General features: G+C 47.7%; 1 protein-coding gene across 2 annotated transcripts in view; it reads right to left on the bottom strand.

Annotated features, from left to right (window-relative positions):
- BLK (BLK proto-oncogene, Src family tyrosine kinase) overlaps window positions 1–16,896 on the bottom strand; it is a 53,659-nt gene extending 36,763 nt beyond the window's left edge. The window contains exons 1-2 of one of the 2 annotated variants that reach the window (XM_084767725.1): window positions 16,496–16,896; window positions 3,954–4,052 (exon numbers count right to left, since the gene is read on the bottom strand). The gene's annotated coding sequence lies outside the window, so the exon portion shown is untranslated. The remainder of the gene's footprint in view (window positions 1–3,953; window positions 4,053–16,495) is intronic. The other variant, XM_084767726.1, reaches the window with a different exon arrangement.
- Between the last annotated feature and the right edge of the window lie 293 nt (window positions 16,897–17,189).

Genomic DNA, 17,189 nt, shown 5'->3' with positions numbered 1-17,189 from the left:
GGCTGTTTTGACTTGCTTTCATCCAAATCTATCATATTTATTAACCACAGTTTCTAATGCAATGACTTGGCTTCCTTATAATAAACCAGAGACTTTATAGGGCACATACATTTAATATACATGTCATTCTGTCATATGGTGTAGACATTTTCTGAATTTAGCTTTTGCATTTTTTTTTATGGAACAGTATGCTCAGAGGCTCACTATTTCATCTGCTCAGCTTATTGGTCTTTCTTATCAGTCTTTTATGTATAAATTTATGACTGCAGAAAACTGCTCACTATCAATGGTAAATTTGAAAATATTTTTGTTTCTTTTTATTATTATTGTGTGTGTGCAGAAAAAAACATCTTTGTGGAGTTTGTTCTCTTCTTCCACTATGTGGGTCCTGAATTCAGCTTGCTGTGTTTGCATTGTAAACACCTTTGCCTACCGAATCATCTCATAGACCACAGAGATTTTAAACATATAAAAAAATCACAGCAATAATGCAACAGTCCTAGTATAATTGACATTTTACTCACTTCATTTCCTGCCCCCAACCTGTCCTTTTTGTGTGTGTTATTCACATGAAGACACGATCTAGTTCGATTATTATGTTGCCCTCTGTTTCTCCCCAAGAGCAATCTTTTTGCTGAGGCCAGTGGGTGTCCTATCATGCATGGCTTTCTTCACTAATGGCATGTCCCAGTTGTCACAGCAATATATACCTTTTGCCTTGTGTTTGAGGCTTTTACAAAAATGGCTTTATAATCTATGCGAATATTTTGTGGTTTGCATTTGTTTTTAAAATCACATATGTAAGAGGTTTGTTTATTGTGAGGCAGAGGTCCCTGGTCCAAACAAACAAACAAACAAACAAACATCTATTCAGTTAAGTAACTAAATAGAGCAATGGCACTGTGGATCCCAGTATGATCCCCAAGGGATCCACCAGCAGAATCCAAGAGGTCACATTCTCACCAGGAGGTATAACTAGATGTTTATTTTACCCATGGAAGGGTGGTAAGTGGGGTCATTTTGCTTTAATTTGCTTTTGTCTAATGACTTTTATTATGTTAGGAATCATGCTGACCTTTCTCACTGTGCCAGCCTATTCATATTGGGTGGCCATTTAGAAATGACTTTCCATGTCCAATACCAACCCAAATAATACTTTACCCAGAAACACATCAAACAAAGGCTATGCAAGCCTGTATAGAGATATGAAATTTGTTAAAAGACACTTTTAAAATGTTTTTAGGAGAGAGAAGTGCGTCACTGGTTGTTAATTAGGAAAACTAAAGTACAGAGGCAAGCCTTCTGCCCATAGCTTCCAAAGCCAAATGGATTTTCTATCAACATTTCAACAGAAACTTTACAAGATGTTTCTAAAACTTGGCAGATGATAAAAATGCTCAAGAATAGAAAAAAATCGACAAAGGAAAAGAATAAGATGTCAAAAGGGCCCAGTAAAAGCTGCAGTGACTGTGAGATGGCAAGGAATTCACATGTACACATAGGAAGAGACACAGAGACACACACACATCACAAACACCACACACCACACATACAGAAGCATGCTAGACACCAGACAGACACTGTGGATCACCAGAGGGAAGGACACTCAGTGAGTGGTGCTGTGATGTCTGATGTTTCCATCAAAACGTGAACCTGTTCCCTCACCTCACAACCGGGCCCTAATATCAAACCTAGGCTGACAAATGATTTAACTATCAAGCCTACGTTGATGAAAGATTTGCCCATCAAGAGCAGACTTTAAACCTGTTAGAGGAGAGAATAGGAAACTAAATAAAGATGGTTGTTGAACTGGAAATTTGAGTATAATATGATAAAAGTTTTAAAATGCCCATCTTTCTCCTAACTGAAATCCTATCACATGTTCTCAAGTCTGTTCCTCGAAGCCCCATGCTGTTCCTTGCACAGAGCAACAGGTAGAAACTGCCCCTACACAGAAACCATGGAACTCCTCACTGCCAGGACTTTTTTCCTTACTCTTTCTAATTTATTTTTTTCAAAAACAATTTAAGAAGAATTTTGAGAAAAAAATCCTATATTAATTTTATTAGCATTATATTTATGATAATAGATGTTTTGAAGAAGTGGCAAAGTTTAAATTATATTAATTACATGTATGTGTGTCATGTGTATGCACACATATGCCATAGCACATGTGTGGAGGCCAAAGGACAAATGTGGGTGTCCATTCTTCCCTTCCATCATGTGGGGTCCAGTGATTAAATTGTGGTAGTTAGAGTTGACAGCAAGTGCCTTTGCCTGGTGAGCCATCTCCTTGGCCCAACCTTCCTCTGGGTCACAAGAACCCTGGTCAAGATGTCTCTGGATCCCTTCTATGCCTTTCATAAGCTCCCTGAGGACAGTCAGCAATCATTTCCCCAATTGACTTGTTGACAGCACAAATTAGTGTACTTCTCTTTTCATTGTGGAGTGATCCCTGTGTGTGTGTGTGTGTGTGTGTGTGTGTGTGTGTGTGTGTACATCCATGTGTGCATGCACATGCACACATGCAGACACCAATAATAAAGGAAATATCTCCCTTTTTAATCAATAAGGTAAATTAATATATAATCTCTCCCCCTCTCTCATTTTGAATTAGGCCCTTACTATGTAGAATATGTTCCCAAATTTGTGATCCTCCTGCCTCTGCTTTCTGAGTGTTGGGATTATAGGAATGCCCTCCTCACACATGGCTTGATACAACTCAAATTTCATATTAAATAATATGCACTTATTGCAAAGATGAACACCAACACAAGAAATTATACAGAAGAGCATTTCCATGATTTTAATATCCAGAGGCAGGCTCTTGATTATTTGAATTTTACTTATTCTTCTTTGGAGAAATGTGCATGTCTTTTCTTTTTGTTGTTGTTGTTCTTTTAGTAACATGGATTGAACGGAGTCTGTGAAAGGAGAGGCACTGGATGGGCCGTGACATGTCCCGGCATCACAGTTTGCAAACTATAGCTCGTTTGCCAGGGTCCTTATCTCTCAAGGCTCCTTCCATGCCTGGTAAAGTATAGACGACGATGATTAGCATCTCACAGCGTCTCACAGCAGACTAGCTACTGAAGCTGAGTCTGACACAGCCTCTGTGGGAACACTGGCTGGCACTTAGCCCACGAGACTCTGATTTATTATCACTCAACATTTTATCATAAGCTTCTTTCTTATCATGAAGGTTTGAACTGGCTTTTTACAACTCTCCTTGCTGTGCATGTGAACACATGTATAAGCATGTGGGGGGTGGGCCTCGCCTTCATCTGACATGTGCCTGCGAGATGCTCCCTGCACTTTTTTTAGGCTTTCTAGGTTCTCAGAAGAAACACCAGTTTGTATCAGTTTCTGGCAACTGTTTTAAGGTCCCTGGCCCAAGCCACCAAACTGCTTGCTAGAAAGTCTGTTGCATCATCAGCTGCCTCCTGGGATGGCAACATGGCCTCTACCACCCAGGACAATTCCCTATGAGGGTCTCATCTTCCCTTGACAAATAAATGCTTTCCAGAGCTGGGATGCGCACGAGTACTGGGACCAGAGAGTTCATGTTCAGAATGATGGGGGAGAAGAGCCAAGAGAAGACACTAGCAAACAAGCCAGTCACTGAACAGGAATTCCCAGCAGTGGCAAGTGCTGTGGAGCAAGTCAATCAACCATACCAGAGGGGCTGGACTGTTCAGATAAAACCTTTTCCAGGGTCGGATGAGCGCCATCATGCTCGGGTCTGAATGACAAGGAAGCATTGCCAGGGGGGGTGTGGGCAGAGGGCAACAAGAGGCAAAGCATGGGCTCAGCACCATCCAAGAGCGGAGACAACACACCGGAGCACAGTGATGCAGGGATGTCAGAGGAGAAGGGGCATACAGCCAGGAGGAGCTGGGGCTTCATTGATAATACCAGGACGACCCACTGCATGCTTTTAAGAGCCAACGTACCTTTTCCAAAGATCACCGCTGCTGCTGTGTGGCGAATATGTGGGGAATGACGGCTGAGAACAGGAGGAGAAGCAGGAGGCTGTGGCTGGAGCACAGGTGCTGTCAGCAGATATGGGGACATGGATGGAAACAGTGAGATGCCACCAACATCTACAACGTGTGATGACCATCAAGGGAGGGGCGGGCTGTCTGCAGCAGGAAAAGCCACCTCAACCCTTCTGAAGAAGATTAGAATCTGTCTTCAAAATGAAAAGCCCCATCTCCGGCAGGCGCAGGAAACCCCAACCACACTGAGTAAACTCCTGAAATCAAGTGTCCATCCAGGCAGCATGGCTTCAGACGCAAACCATGACCGAAGGACAATTGAGGGACCTTCTGATCCCTGCCAGAGCTTGAGCATAAGAGCCTGTGCCTTGGTAGATCAAGGAAACTAGTGCCCATGTGGAGCTGAAGGCTGGACAGTGTGGTCACCAGCTCATCTGGGACCCAGGAGCGGGGCGGGTGCAGTTCTTCCATGCAGTAGCAAGGCCACAGGGCCAGCCCAGCCCAAATCATCCCACAATGGTTCCTGAATCCCCAACCTGCTTCAGAGCGCACATGCTCTTCATATTATCTGTGAGAAGGAGTCACCTCCTTCTTGGACAGGGTCCTTTGGCTCAAGTCCAACTGAGTGGGGCCTGAGGGTGATAAGACCGTCTCTATGTAATGGGGCCAAAGGCCCTCATTGCAAGACTGATGCTGCCAGAGCCTCCCAGACAGCTACTCGGCTCTGTCCTGAAGACCCTAGTGTGTGTGGGAAGGGTGCATGGCCTTCAGAAGGAAGTATGGTTCCTATTTTTCATGGTCCAGATGGTTGTCTCTTCCCTTACATCCTGGACACTGCCCATGGATGTGTATCTGAGAAAAGAAAAGCACCCTTGAAACTGGATCTGAACTATTGGGGTATGTGAGGAAGCTTGCGAGCACAACGCTGGTGAGGGGGAGAGGGCCAGATAAAGGGCCATAGAACTCACAGACCAGCTGACAGTGACACTCATACTGTTGACACGGCACTTCTTGTGTGTGTGTGTGTGTGTGTGTGTGTGTGTGTGTGTGTGTGTGTGTGTGTATTCATGTGTGTGGAGGCCAGAGGTCCACATGGAGGGGCATTCCTCAGGAATATCCACATTGTTTTGGGGGGAGGACAAGATTCCTCCCTGGCCTGAGGCTCAATGATTCAACCTGCCTAGCTGGCAACCATGGCGGAGTCTGTCTGTCTGTCTCCCTGACACTGGCATGACAAACAGGTAGCATCATGCTTGGCTGTTAAAACATGGGTTCTAGGGGATCAAACTCAGATCCTCACACTGGTTCAGCAAATACTTTGCTGACTGGAACTATCACCTCAGCCCACCTCTGAGACTTCTAAAAGATGGTTCAGAATGAAAGTAGCCAGAACTAAGCTCTTGACCCACTCCCCATCCATCTGGGCCCAGACCTCTCCCAATGCTGTACCATCTTAGACAGCCACGCCATCTTCTGCCCCATATTATGCACAGCTAATTTCTATTGTGCAGTCATCAACGTGGTGGCGTAGTTGGACCAGTCTCATGGCCTCCATCCCTGACACTTTATCTGAGCTGCTTTATCTTACTTTATCCCTCACTGAGACCTGCAGGGTCCCCTCTGGTCTCTCTGTTTCTTCTCATATTCTCCATCCAGCCCTTCCCAAAGGGATCAAGTTATTCACCTATGGCACTGAGTCTCCACTGTACCCAGACTTCACTCTGCCCCAAGGCACCTCCTACCCCAGACACCCCATTTTACTACCAAGAAAACAGAGACTAGACAGATCAGCCAGGTACGCCGAGGTCCTGCAGCTAGCTGGGAGGTGGACGGGGGCAAACACAGCCACCATCTTTCCATGATGACCTTTGGGAACCACAGACCTCCATACTCTGTTCAGTAGTCTTTGGTTATGACTGTCCAGTCACAGAGGGGCATGAATGTGTCTTTCATGAGCAGACAGCTGGGTTTCTCACATTTACCTCAAGGACGAGTCATGACTCTGACCTTGGTTGTGTGTTTCAGTGAGCAGGAATGATCACTTGACTCAGCTACGGATGCCACATGGCCAGGTGAGAGGGACAGAGAACCCAAGAACTTTCCGAGGCTCCAGTAGTTTATAAACAGTTGTTCCTTATGTTTTGCCCAAGATGCTGAAGTAAAGTGGTCCTTGTACCAGAAAGAGAAATTGTGATTCTCAGCAAAGCCTTCCTCTTGTTCAGCATAACATGAGGTTAAACTTGCTGTGACTCAGAAAAATCCCCAATATTTTTCTCACCAAGGCAGGGCAGTGATCTGGAGTCTCTCTCCAAGGCAGACTTCTCCCTGAAACCCACCAAAGCCAGACACCTAGCTGCTTTGCTGACCACATTCTCTTCCGTGCAGTGCCCAGCCAGAGTCTAGGGTTTCTCTTTTTTGAATGGATGAGTTAATCAATCAATTAATTGATTGGTCAATCCAGAAAAGCCCAACCATAAAAAGCGGTCACTTCTTTGCCTCATAAACAAGCCACCACACAGAGTGTATGCTTTAACTTACAAAGACAAAGGCATAAAGGCATCGTTCATCTTCAGCCTGCGTCTGTCCGTACACTGGTTGGACTCATTAGCCATTACTTGGGGCTGACACATGGACCCCAATCAATACTCAGTGTTGCTCTGCATCACTACGTCACAGATGGCCAAGATGCAACTACAGCCAGCTCACTTTGACAACAGGACCGTGTGCTGTATTTTAAGAAGTCTTTTCCCTTCAACAAGGACTGCTCATTTTAAGTAGTAGCAACTGGAGAACACAGCACAGCCTTCTGGAGGGGTGAGAGACTGAGTGTGTCCGTGCTCGGTGCCTCAGGAATACACACTCTAAGATGGCGGAGGAAGGAGATCGGATGCATTTATGGAGTCACTAGGTCACAAAGTGGAGCAGGAGTCTGTTGTTTATAAAAACAGCTATTTGAAAAGGAAGGAATCTACTATTGCCATCAGGGAGCCACAGGACTAACAGGGTGATGTATTCCATGTAGTGGTTGGGTGCCTGTTTTGTTCTCTTGCACTTCAGAAGGTTTACTCCTGCCCCGCTCAGCCTTAGCTCATAACATTTCAGGTGGATACACACGCTCACTCGCTGTAGGAAGAGCCATCAATGACCACAAGTACTGGTGACTTATTCTGAATCTCAGGAGGGCAACGTGAAGCTGGTGGGAACCACTTAGTCTAAAACTGCCAAAATGCTTTCTTCAACTAAGAACCCTATATGTGGGGCTGTGGATGTAGCTCAGGTGGTGGAACGCTTAGTTAGCATGGACAGAGCCCTGGCTCATACACTGGGTATGGCGACACACACCAATAATTCCAGAACTCGGGAGGCAGAGACGGGAGAATCAGGGGCTAGGGGTGGGAGGGTCAGGAGTTCAAGGCTGTCTTTAGCCTCGTAGCAAGTTTGAGGTCAGTTCAAGCCACTTGAAATTCTGTCCCCCCAAAAATATCTCAGGGATCACAGTCTTCTTAGTGATTGTGATGTAATTGAAAATATTGTCCCAACGGGGTGTGGTTGCACACGCCTGTAATCCCAGCACTTGGGAGGCAGGGGCAGATATATTTCTGTGAGTTCAAGGCCAACCTGGTTTACAAAAGTGAGTTCAGGACAATCAAAGCTACACAGAGAAACCCTGTCTCGGAAAAAGGAGGAGGAGGAGGAGGAGGAGCTGGGGCAGGGAGAAGGAGGAGAAACTGTCCCTAGAAAGTATACTTACCGTAAACATGCCAGTTCTAAAACGTGGCTGCTTTTTATTTTTAAAGTATAGTAAGAGAGCTTAGTTTTATTACTATTAAAATTAGCATATAAAAACTTTTTAAATAGAAATTTAGGGACTGGAAAGATGGCTCAGTGGTTAAGAGTACTTGCTACTCTTCCAGAGAACGTGAGTTCACTTCCCCGCATCCACATGGCAGCGCACAGTTTTCTATAACTCCAGCTCCAGGGGGTCTGATGACTTCTTCTATAGTCCAAGGACACACATGTGGCATACACCACACACACACACACACACACACACACACACACACACACAGGGGGGGGGAGAGAGAGAGAGAGAGAGAGAGAGAGAGAGAGGCTTAAAATTGGAATTTATGTACTAAATTTGGCACTCACTTTCAAGATCCCCTTTCCTGGCAAAGCCTACAACGATTTACAGACTTCTGATTAAGAACAAACAAGCCCAAAGCTCCGGGGCTTGTTTCCTTATGAGTCATTTCATTTCCCAGGCAGGAAAGTCTGTTCTCTGGCCAAAGACCACAGCACAGCACTGGCCAGCAAGTCTGGTTGTCGGGGAGCCAGATGACAGAGGACAAAACTCTCAGCCACCATCGTCACCACTTACAATGCGGCTCGATGCAAACTCCATTCTGCCCCCCAAGTAAGCATCTTGTGCTCCCAATTAATTGCCATTCCTTGGAAGGATTAGAAAAAGACAGCTTTCAGTTACATGATGCAGCTCAGAATAGCTTTGCCTGTGTGCTATTTTATTTTTGAACCACAGCTCTCTGTGCAATGGTTAAAAAATAAAATAAAATAAAGCAAACTAAGAGCCCAATGTTTATGCAGCCTTGAGAATGACCATTGTGCCAAAGAGTCCAGAAAGAGAAGGAAAAAGCAAAATCAAAGTAAGATCTCGCACACACCAGTGAGAAACTATGCTTGTGGTATAGCGAGTAAATCTTAGGACCAACAGACAAATCGGAGATCACGTCTGTTTTCAGCATTACCTTCAGGGTTACGTAATTTTTACAGATTTGAAGTCAGGAGACAAATGATACATCTGTGTGAACTTAGCCTGCCCTTCCAGTGGCTCTCCCTTCCTGGTCTCAGCAGCCTGTTCCTCCCGTGGCTTCCCTTGTGACTGGGCTTTGGGGGAAGGCAGCACCAGGGCAGAGCTAGTAGAAAGCCCCCACGCCCAGACTCACAGACCACACACCCCAAGCTTAGGCATTAGAAAGAGCAAAGAAGACACCGTTAGCATTTGCGGTGTTCATTCTGATACCCTTCAGACCCCCTCCTAGTTTGTGTCCTCCCAAGAGTCTGGCTCCTGTAAATGGCAGGCACAGGGGGAGGGCAGGGAGCCTCCATTTTTAAATTCATAGGCTTTGAGGAATAGACATGTCTTTTTTTTTTTCTTTCAAGCCATCAGAGACTGATGCTCACATTCACATCACTCATAAACAGACTGGCATCTAAAGTCAGATGTAAATGGCTTGTCTGCGGCGGCTGATCAGTGGTGAGAAATATCAGAGTTGCTTGGCTGCCAAGACCCTGGCCTGGCTCAGCTTCCGCCTGGCGTCTGTGGTCCTCATGGCATCCCCATGAGAGCAGGAAGTCAGCTACTCCCACGGCGGCTACTGAGAGAGGACTGCATAGGTTCCTGCAGGAGAATCTGAGGGAAGGAGACAGCTCCAACAGAAGAGAGGCTCTGAGAGCTGGTTATGGTTGTATCTGAGTGAACTGCTCTCAGGTCTGTCCTCAGAGTCCTGCTGATCTCCTCTAGTTGGGCTCCTAAGAGCTTTTCTTTCATGGCCAGGCCTTCCTTTAGCTAGGGGACATGAACAAGAGCCTAAGGGGTCCGTCTACTCTCTGACCTCAGTCATCTTTTTTTCCTCTGGACACACAGGTGACCTTGCTTCCTTTTTTTTTTTTTTTTTTTTTTTTGGCCTAAAGCACTTTGAAGGACCTTGAAGACAGTTCCAACGTCCTATCACTTGAGCTCCTGTTGGAACGAATGACTGACGCACAAGACTGACTTCACAACTACTCTCACTTCTGTGCTCCTTAAGCCTGGCACCAGGTCTTGATCTCTGACAGACAGTCACGGCGCTGAAAGCCAAAGAGGCAGAGGAATGCGGGGAGAAGTTGACCCCAAAGGTGACAGGATAATATTGAGGGACCGATGCAGGAAATATATGGCCAGCAACCTGAGCTACCACGTGGCCTAGAGGAGCAAGGGAAGATTGCCACACTAACAGCCCACAGGGCATAGAAGCAGGCCCAGCAAGATCATGTCCCTAGGCAAGCTGGCGCCAGAGCCTCCTGGGGGTGGAAACTCCCTCAGCCAGAGGTGGTAGGTCACCGCTTGTGGTCTTATGTGAGCATGGCTCGGAGGTCATCACATCCTGGCCCCAGACCTCTCAGTCTCTGTGTACAGGCCGTGTTGTAGCCTGTTCTCAGCCCTCACCAGAATGACCCACACCCCTCTCAAATTCCCACTCCCCCACCCTCACCTCCGGACCTTCCTGCTGTGCTCACGTGTGGACTAACGTTAGATCCTAAGGCTTGTGTGCTGAGTGTGCACCTCAGCCCTGCTCCTTCCCAGATCTAGGCCTCTGGACAGGTTCCTGCCACCGGCACAGGGCTGTTTGGGGACCAGCTGAGACCAGGGCATCCTGGTATGTTTCTAGGTGCCTGAATCCTAAGCATTCTTCACTGCTTGACCTGAGTGCACGCTGTACCCACACAGCCATTAAGGTCTGATGAGGGGTTCGAGAGGTAGCTTAGCTCCCCTCACCCACCCACCCCGTCCTTGAAAAGTGCAGTTGGAAACAATCTCAGAAAGAAGAAGCTGTCCAGCCAAGGCACCAGGCCAGGGATCCGCTCTAGAAGTGTTGTCTCAGAGATTAATGAGCCCGATAGGGCACGGTCCACCTCCAGCCCTCTCCCAGGTTCTGGCTGCTCTACAGTCTTAATCCTGTGTCGCCATCTTGTTCTGTCCATGTCATCAGCGCCCTACGTCTGGCTGATCCTAGGCTGTGCCTCTGATATATATATATATATATATATATATATATATCATGGACTTTAGAAACTGCCCCCACCCTCAGGTCAGTTTCTAGAATGTGCTTAACCTGCAAGTACTCTGCAGCCTCTAACCAGAGCCTTGTACTCCAGTGGGGCCAGTGGGCCTCCGCCCTCAAAGTCCGCTTACCCCAAACTTTTGACGTTGAGGCACAACTTTGTCATCTACAAAATTCACACTCCAGAACTGGGCAGTGGAGTTACAAAAACATAAGTAAAATTAATGAATTGCAAACCTCACCTCGTTATGCTTTAATTACATTGATGGTTTTGTGTCAGGGTTGCAGTCATAGCTGGTCACAGGGTAAACTTGCCTGCTTTAGAACACTGGCTTCCTCTAAAACGTCCGCCGTGGCCACATCTGCCCTTCTCAATAACAGTAACAGGCCCTGCGCTCAGCAGTTTCCGTCATCACCCATTTGTAACGCAACACCTCACAGTGGCCCAGCTAGATGCCACAGATCTAGGATGGATCCCAGGGCCAGGGCTGGTACCACTCAGGAGCATCAGACATTCTGTTCTCTATTTATCATCTGTCTGTCTGTCTGTCTGTCTATTACCTATTTATTTATCTATTTATCTATCTACCCTCTCTTTTGAGATAGTCTCACTCTATGTTCCTGGTGGGCCTGAATTCACTATTTAGACCAGCCTAACCTTGAGCTCACAGAGATCTGCTTTTCTCTGCCTCCTAAATTCTAGGATCAACGATGTGCCCTGCTATGTCCAGTTGCTCTCTTCTTCTAAAATTTTCTCCTATCCAGCTCTGTCCATCTTGTCCGCTCTTCCTTCTCCACCTCCTGCCTATCTCACTCCCTGTACTCCAAGCCTGCACAAATGAATGGGATTGCCAGGCCTGGGTACCAGAAAGCACCTGTTTCTGCTCATCCCAGAAATTAACAACACTCTTCTCCTTTCTAATAGTACAGAGCCATGCCATACTAGAAACCCATTCAGCCTCCTGCCTCCTGCCTCCTGCCTCCTGCCTCCTGCCTCCTGCCTCCTGCCTCCTGCCTCCTGCCTCCTGCCTCCTGCCTGCATGGCAAGAAAAGACCTCTGAAGAGAGCGCCTACAACATGCTAAGTACAGGACAGAGATAGGAAGTCTCCCGATGACCCAGGAGCAAGAGGCAGAAGTACACCCCACCCACAGGAATGAAGCAGAAGTCATCCATTTGCAGATCATGTCAGCTGCCTAAGGCTATGCAAACCCAAAGGCTCTTTATGCAAGAGTGCACACTCTGTACCGTAGATGACACCAGCTCCTAGAGGCCTTTTCCTCATTCTGTGTAGGCCTTTTCCTTCACCATTTGCTAGCAGCCTCTAGTCAGCAGCTCCAGTTAACATGTCAGGAGCCCTGGTCTTGAAGGTCAAAAGTGATTTAACCCATGAAGCCCAGAAAATCTAAAGCCATTGTGGATAGCACTGTGGGTTTGTGGACATAAGCACCCCCTGCATTTGTTGTGCAGACCAGATGTGTCGTGTTTTTCCTCCTATTGGTCTTGGGCAGCATACTAGATGGTCAGGTGTACCTCAGAGGCCAGCAAGGTGGAGATGACAAGGCCTCCCAAGAACTTCTTGCTACAGGGTTGGGGAAATAGCATCATTTTGGTGAGGGAGGTCTAACCCCTGCTTTCACCTTGGGGGAGACTGTGCGATGCAGTGGAACCTTTATTCTGTCTCGTGGCTCTGTTTGGCACCCAGGTCTCTGCTTGGAGGGGGCTGCAGATACGGTTGGACATGACTGGAAACAGAATGCAATTTGGCCACTGTCTCACTCTCCCGCAGCTGCCAAGTTCCACGGCCATATCCCCATCCAGACCTCTGTACCCCATGACCTCGAGGGAAGTAGAATGTGCCAGAACTTAGGGATGCCCCTTCCCTTGTGTGTGCTGCCTCAAAGCTCACAGCTCAAGCCTCAGAGACCAACCTCGGAGCTCTCCACAGTTACCAGCGACAATCACAGCCTGGCCCTTCCTCCTCCAGGCCTCTTCCTCATGTCCTACCTAGCCTTTCCTCACACCCAGCTTTTCATCCTTGATTCTTTCATGCAAGAATGGTCTGTAAGCCTGGTGGCACAGGTCTGGGATCCCGACCTCTCAGAAGGCTAAGGATGGAGGACCACACATTCCATGCCTGTCTGGGATACAGAGCAAGGTGAAGGGCAGCCTGAACACCCAGCGAGACTGTCTCAGAATAAAAGGAAAACTAGAGCCCGGGTTAGCTCAGAGGCACAAAACTTTCCTAGCAAGCATGCAACCTTATGCTCAGTCCCTAGTCATGGAGGGAAGGGAAGGGGACAGGATGCAATGGGGAGGGGAGAGGAGGGGAATAGGGGAAAAGGAGGGGGAAGGAAGGAGAGTAGAGGGGAGAGAAGGAAGTGGAGAGAGGGGAACGGAAGGAAGAAATAGAGAAAAGGAAAAGTGGTTTTACACAGTACCTTTCATGGGCCAGGCACCATGCTGGGTGCTAGGATACAGAGGGGTAAGAAAAGCCTGTCCCAGCCAGCACACCTTTAATCCCATCACTCGGGAGGCAGGTGGATCTCTGTGAGTTCGAGGCCAGCCTGGTCTACAAGGCTACACAGAGAAACCCTGTCTTGAAAAAAAAGAAGAAAAGAAAAGGGGAAAAAAAAAGTCTGTCCCTATCCAGGAGAAGTCAGGTCTAAGGAAGCTGGTTGGCCGACCTGCAAGGTAGAGCCCAGCATATGTCCATATTTGTGGCAGCACAAGATGGCTTGGAGCACTGTAAGCAATGGCTTTAAGAATTTGGGGGAGGTGTTCTCCATGAGAAGGTAGGAGAGGATTCCGGCATAGCCCAGATAACAAACCATGCCAGTGGGAAGCGAGGTTGTAACCACCGCTCTTCTATTTTGATTTTCACCTCAGCGTTGTGATTCACATCTAAGCATCATCTTCCTGTCACTTTATCAGCCCCTTTTCTTCCTCTCCAGGTTCTGAGGCTTTCGCTATCTGGCAGAGGCATCGCTTTTGAGGAAAGTACATCTGCTCTGCCAGGCCTGCCGAAGATAAGCCAGGCTGCTTTGTCCTGCAGCTCCGCTCACACACTTGAACCTTAGCAGCAGGCTACTGGGTGCTGATGGCAGCCTCTGGTCCCCATGCCTCATCTCAGACCACAGTTCACTCAGAGGTAAGCATTTTTTAAAATAACACAAACCAGAATTGCCAGGCCAGCCACCCGCTTTTGAGGATTAGTAGAGTCCGAAGGATGGCTGCTTCCATTTGGGTGAGAGGCACTGTGTGCAGGTCTGAGTGCCCAGTTGTCCCCTTCTCTGGCTCCTTGAAAAACAACTGGACTTGGGAGGCTGAGTCTACACCAGACAGTAAACATTGCAGAGTGGGTCGGGCTGTGCCCAGCCCCATGGGCCCTGATGTGAGAGAGGGCTCAAAAAATGTACAACCAACAATAAACAGACAAACAAAAAAACCCAAACAGACAGAAGGAAAATATCATGAGGAATGGAAACACAATGTGGTCCTAGAATAGATGGAGAATCAAAGGGGGAGAGTGTGTGCGTGGCAAAGGCCTCCTGTGCTCCAGAAAGTTCAAAGAGAGGTTTCCTCAGGGGGCACTTGTCATGTGATCACTTCTGCGCTGAGGCATGATGAGTGCACTTGAACTTTTTATTTGGAAACAAATTCTAAAATTGTAGAAAGACGGCAGTCCCCAGGACTAAGATGCTAATACTGGTACAGTGGCATCAGGGACACTGATCTGTAACATTACCACCTGTGTTTGGTTGTTGTTGTTTTTTTGTTTTGTTTTGTTTTTGTTTTTGGTGACCCTGGCAGTCTCTAAAGGTTTATACAGTGTAGAACCCCCTCCGTTTGGACCTCTCTGGTCTTTTCTTCAATTGGGCTGTGTGGCAGGTTTGGGAAACTGAAGTGCACAGTGGCAGAAGTTCACAGCAGCAACACATCTTGTCCCCAGTGGAGCTGATCTTGGGACCTTGGCTAACCTGGGGTCTTTAAAGTTATCTCCTATACAGCTACTGTCTGTGCCTCCCATACTCTAGGCCCAATCCCCACCTCAAGGTCAAAGGAACCAGCCCTCCCTCCTGCAGACATGTCAGGAGACTTGATCGCAGTTCCAGGTTGTGACAACACTATTCGTTGTTGGTGGGGGCCAGTGAAAACTGAAATCAACGATCGATTACAAAGTGAAGAGAGAAGCTGTCAACGTTTTAAAATTGTGTGTGTGTCCATGTGTTGTTCCTCTGGAGCTGTGCACTTTGTTTGTGTGACAGGATCTCTCACTGGGCTACAAATCACGGAGTAGCTAAGACTAGCTGGCCAGTGGGCCCCAGAGATCCTTCTGTCTCCACCTCCCCAGGACTGAGATGACAAGTATGTGCCACCATGCCCAGGTTCTTTTACATATGTGCTAGGGGATCGAACTCATGTCTTTATGCTTTCAAACCAAGCACTTCACTGACTGAGCTACCTCCCTAGGCCAAGTCTAAGGTACTTCTAAACAATCCTTTCAAGCCTAGGTGGTGGTGGCGCACACCTTTAATCCCAGCACTTGGGAGGCAGAGGCAGGTGGATCGCTGTGAGTTCGAGGCCAGCCTGGTCTACAAAGCAAGCCCAGGACAGCCAAGGCTACACAGAGAAACTCTGTCTCGAAAATCCAAAAACAAAACAAAACAAAAAAAAAACCTTTCAAAATGTATGATCAACTATTCTTTCCTGGGTTGCCTTTACAAACATAACATATCTTGGCCCAAAAGGTCATTATGAAATCAGTTCCGTCATTCTGCCCCCTGAATACCCAAAAAACTGAACAATTTCACCCAAAACCAACTAAGCAAAGAGAACAAGCAGGCATTGACCTTGAGCCAGACGGAGCACATGTTACTGATGACTTCACTGGGCTCTGCACTGTGGCTCCAGCTGCCTTCCTCTCTAGGAGGCTGGGGAACCTGCCTCTAGCCCCACAGCTAGACTTGCATGTCCCCATCCATCTTCTCCTGCATCCCATCTCCTCCGTGGGACCGTCATTACCCTTCCCATCTTGGAGCCACAGACACACACTCCATCCAGGATGGATGAGTTTTTATAAACCCAAAGGCCTCTCAGGGTCCAAACTAGCTATAGCACATATCACACGAATTCCACTGGAACACCGACAGCAACATCCCTGCCCACTCACCCATCCCACAGACCTCAGAAAGCTGTCCACACCATGTAGAGAAATGAGCTGCCCAGCCAGCGGGGTCTGCTCAAACTATAGCACTAACCAAGGACAATACAAGTAGTAAACACCAAACTCCTACTCTGATCTAGCCAATGGACAGGACATTCTCCACAGGTATGTGGAGAGCAGGGACTGACTCTGACATGAACTCTGGTGCCCCATATTTGACCACCTCCCCTTGGTGGGGAGGCCTGGTGGCACTCAGAGAAAGAATAAGCAGGCTACCAAGATGAGACTTGATAGCCTTTGACCATGTAGTGGGGAAGGAGACCCTCCTCGGTCATAGACCTAGGGGAGGGGAATAGGGTGAAAGCGGGAGGAAGGGAGGGAGAAAGGGAGGGAGGCACAGAAGGATACAAGTGATGGGATAATAATTGAGATGTAATCTGAATAAATTAATTTTAAAAAATGAGCTGGCCAGAAGCCAGCTGACAGACCTACCTCACAGGGCTTCAGTAGCTTCTCACCATGACTCTTCAGATCTCAGAGTGCACCTGGTCGAGGAACCTTCTAGCTGCAACCAGAAGCTCTGGACCCAGTTAAGAAAAACCAATCCCATCCCCAGATAGATCCTTCTCATCTCAGTCAGCTTCAGTGGCTCGTGGCTTCCTGCCAGCAACTCGCACAACTGTGCGCGTGTGTGCCCCCTGCTGTGATCAGAGCTTCATCAGCTGCCACCGGGGAGCCACTCGACGTGAGCTCCACCCTCCAGTCAAGTCTTCTGGCTCCTCAGCCCCAGAAGTGTTCCTGAAGAAGTTCCATGGGCACCTGACCTTCAGCCATGCTGGTCACGATGCCCATTTGCCAACCCAAGTTTTCTCGTGGGTTTTGGTTTCACCGTGTGGTTGCTGTTTTCCCTCGGCTGGTTTGTCAGGGTCAACACACCTGCGACTAACTCTAGGAAGTATTTTTCAGTGGTCTTCTGTCTGGGCCACCTGTGGGGACTAGGGTGGTGTCCTCACAGTCCGTTGGTTTTGCTTTGCTTTTAAATGATGCTAATATTAGGGAGGTCACAGGAGGCTGTGAGCAGTCAGTAGCAGAGTGGGTGGGACTAGAGTGCACAAAATTGATAAACAGTATGTACAAATTGCCCATGTTTCATAGTGCTGAAGGCACTGTGTGATTCTGACCTCAG

Source organism: Acomys minous, assembly GCF_964271855.1.
Source record: "Acomys minous genome assembly, chromosome: 18".
NCBI classification, from domain to species: Eukaryota; Metazoa; Chordata; class Mammalia; order Rodentia; family Muridae; genus Acomys; species Acomys minous.
This window is presented reverse-complemented; position numbering and strand designations above follow the sequence as displayed.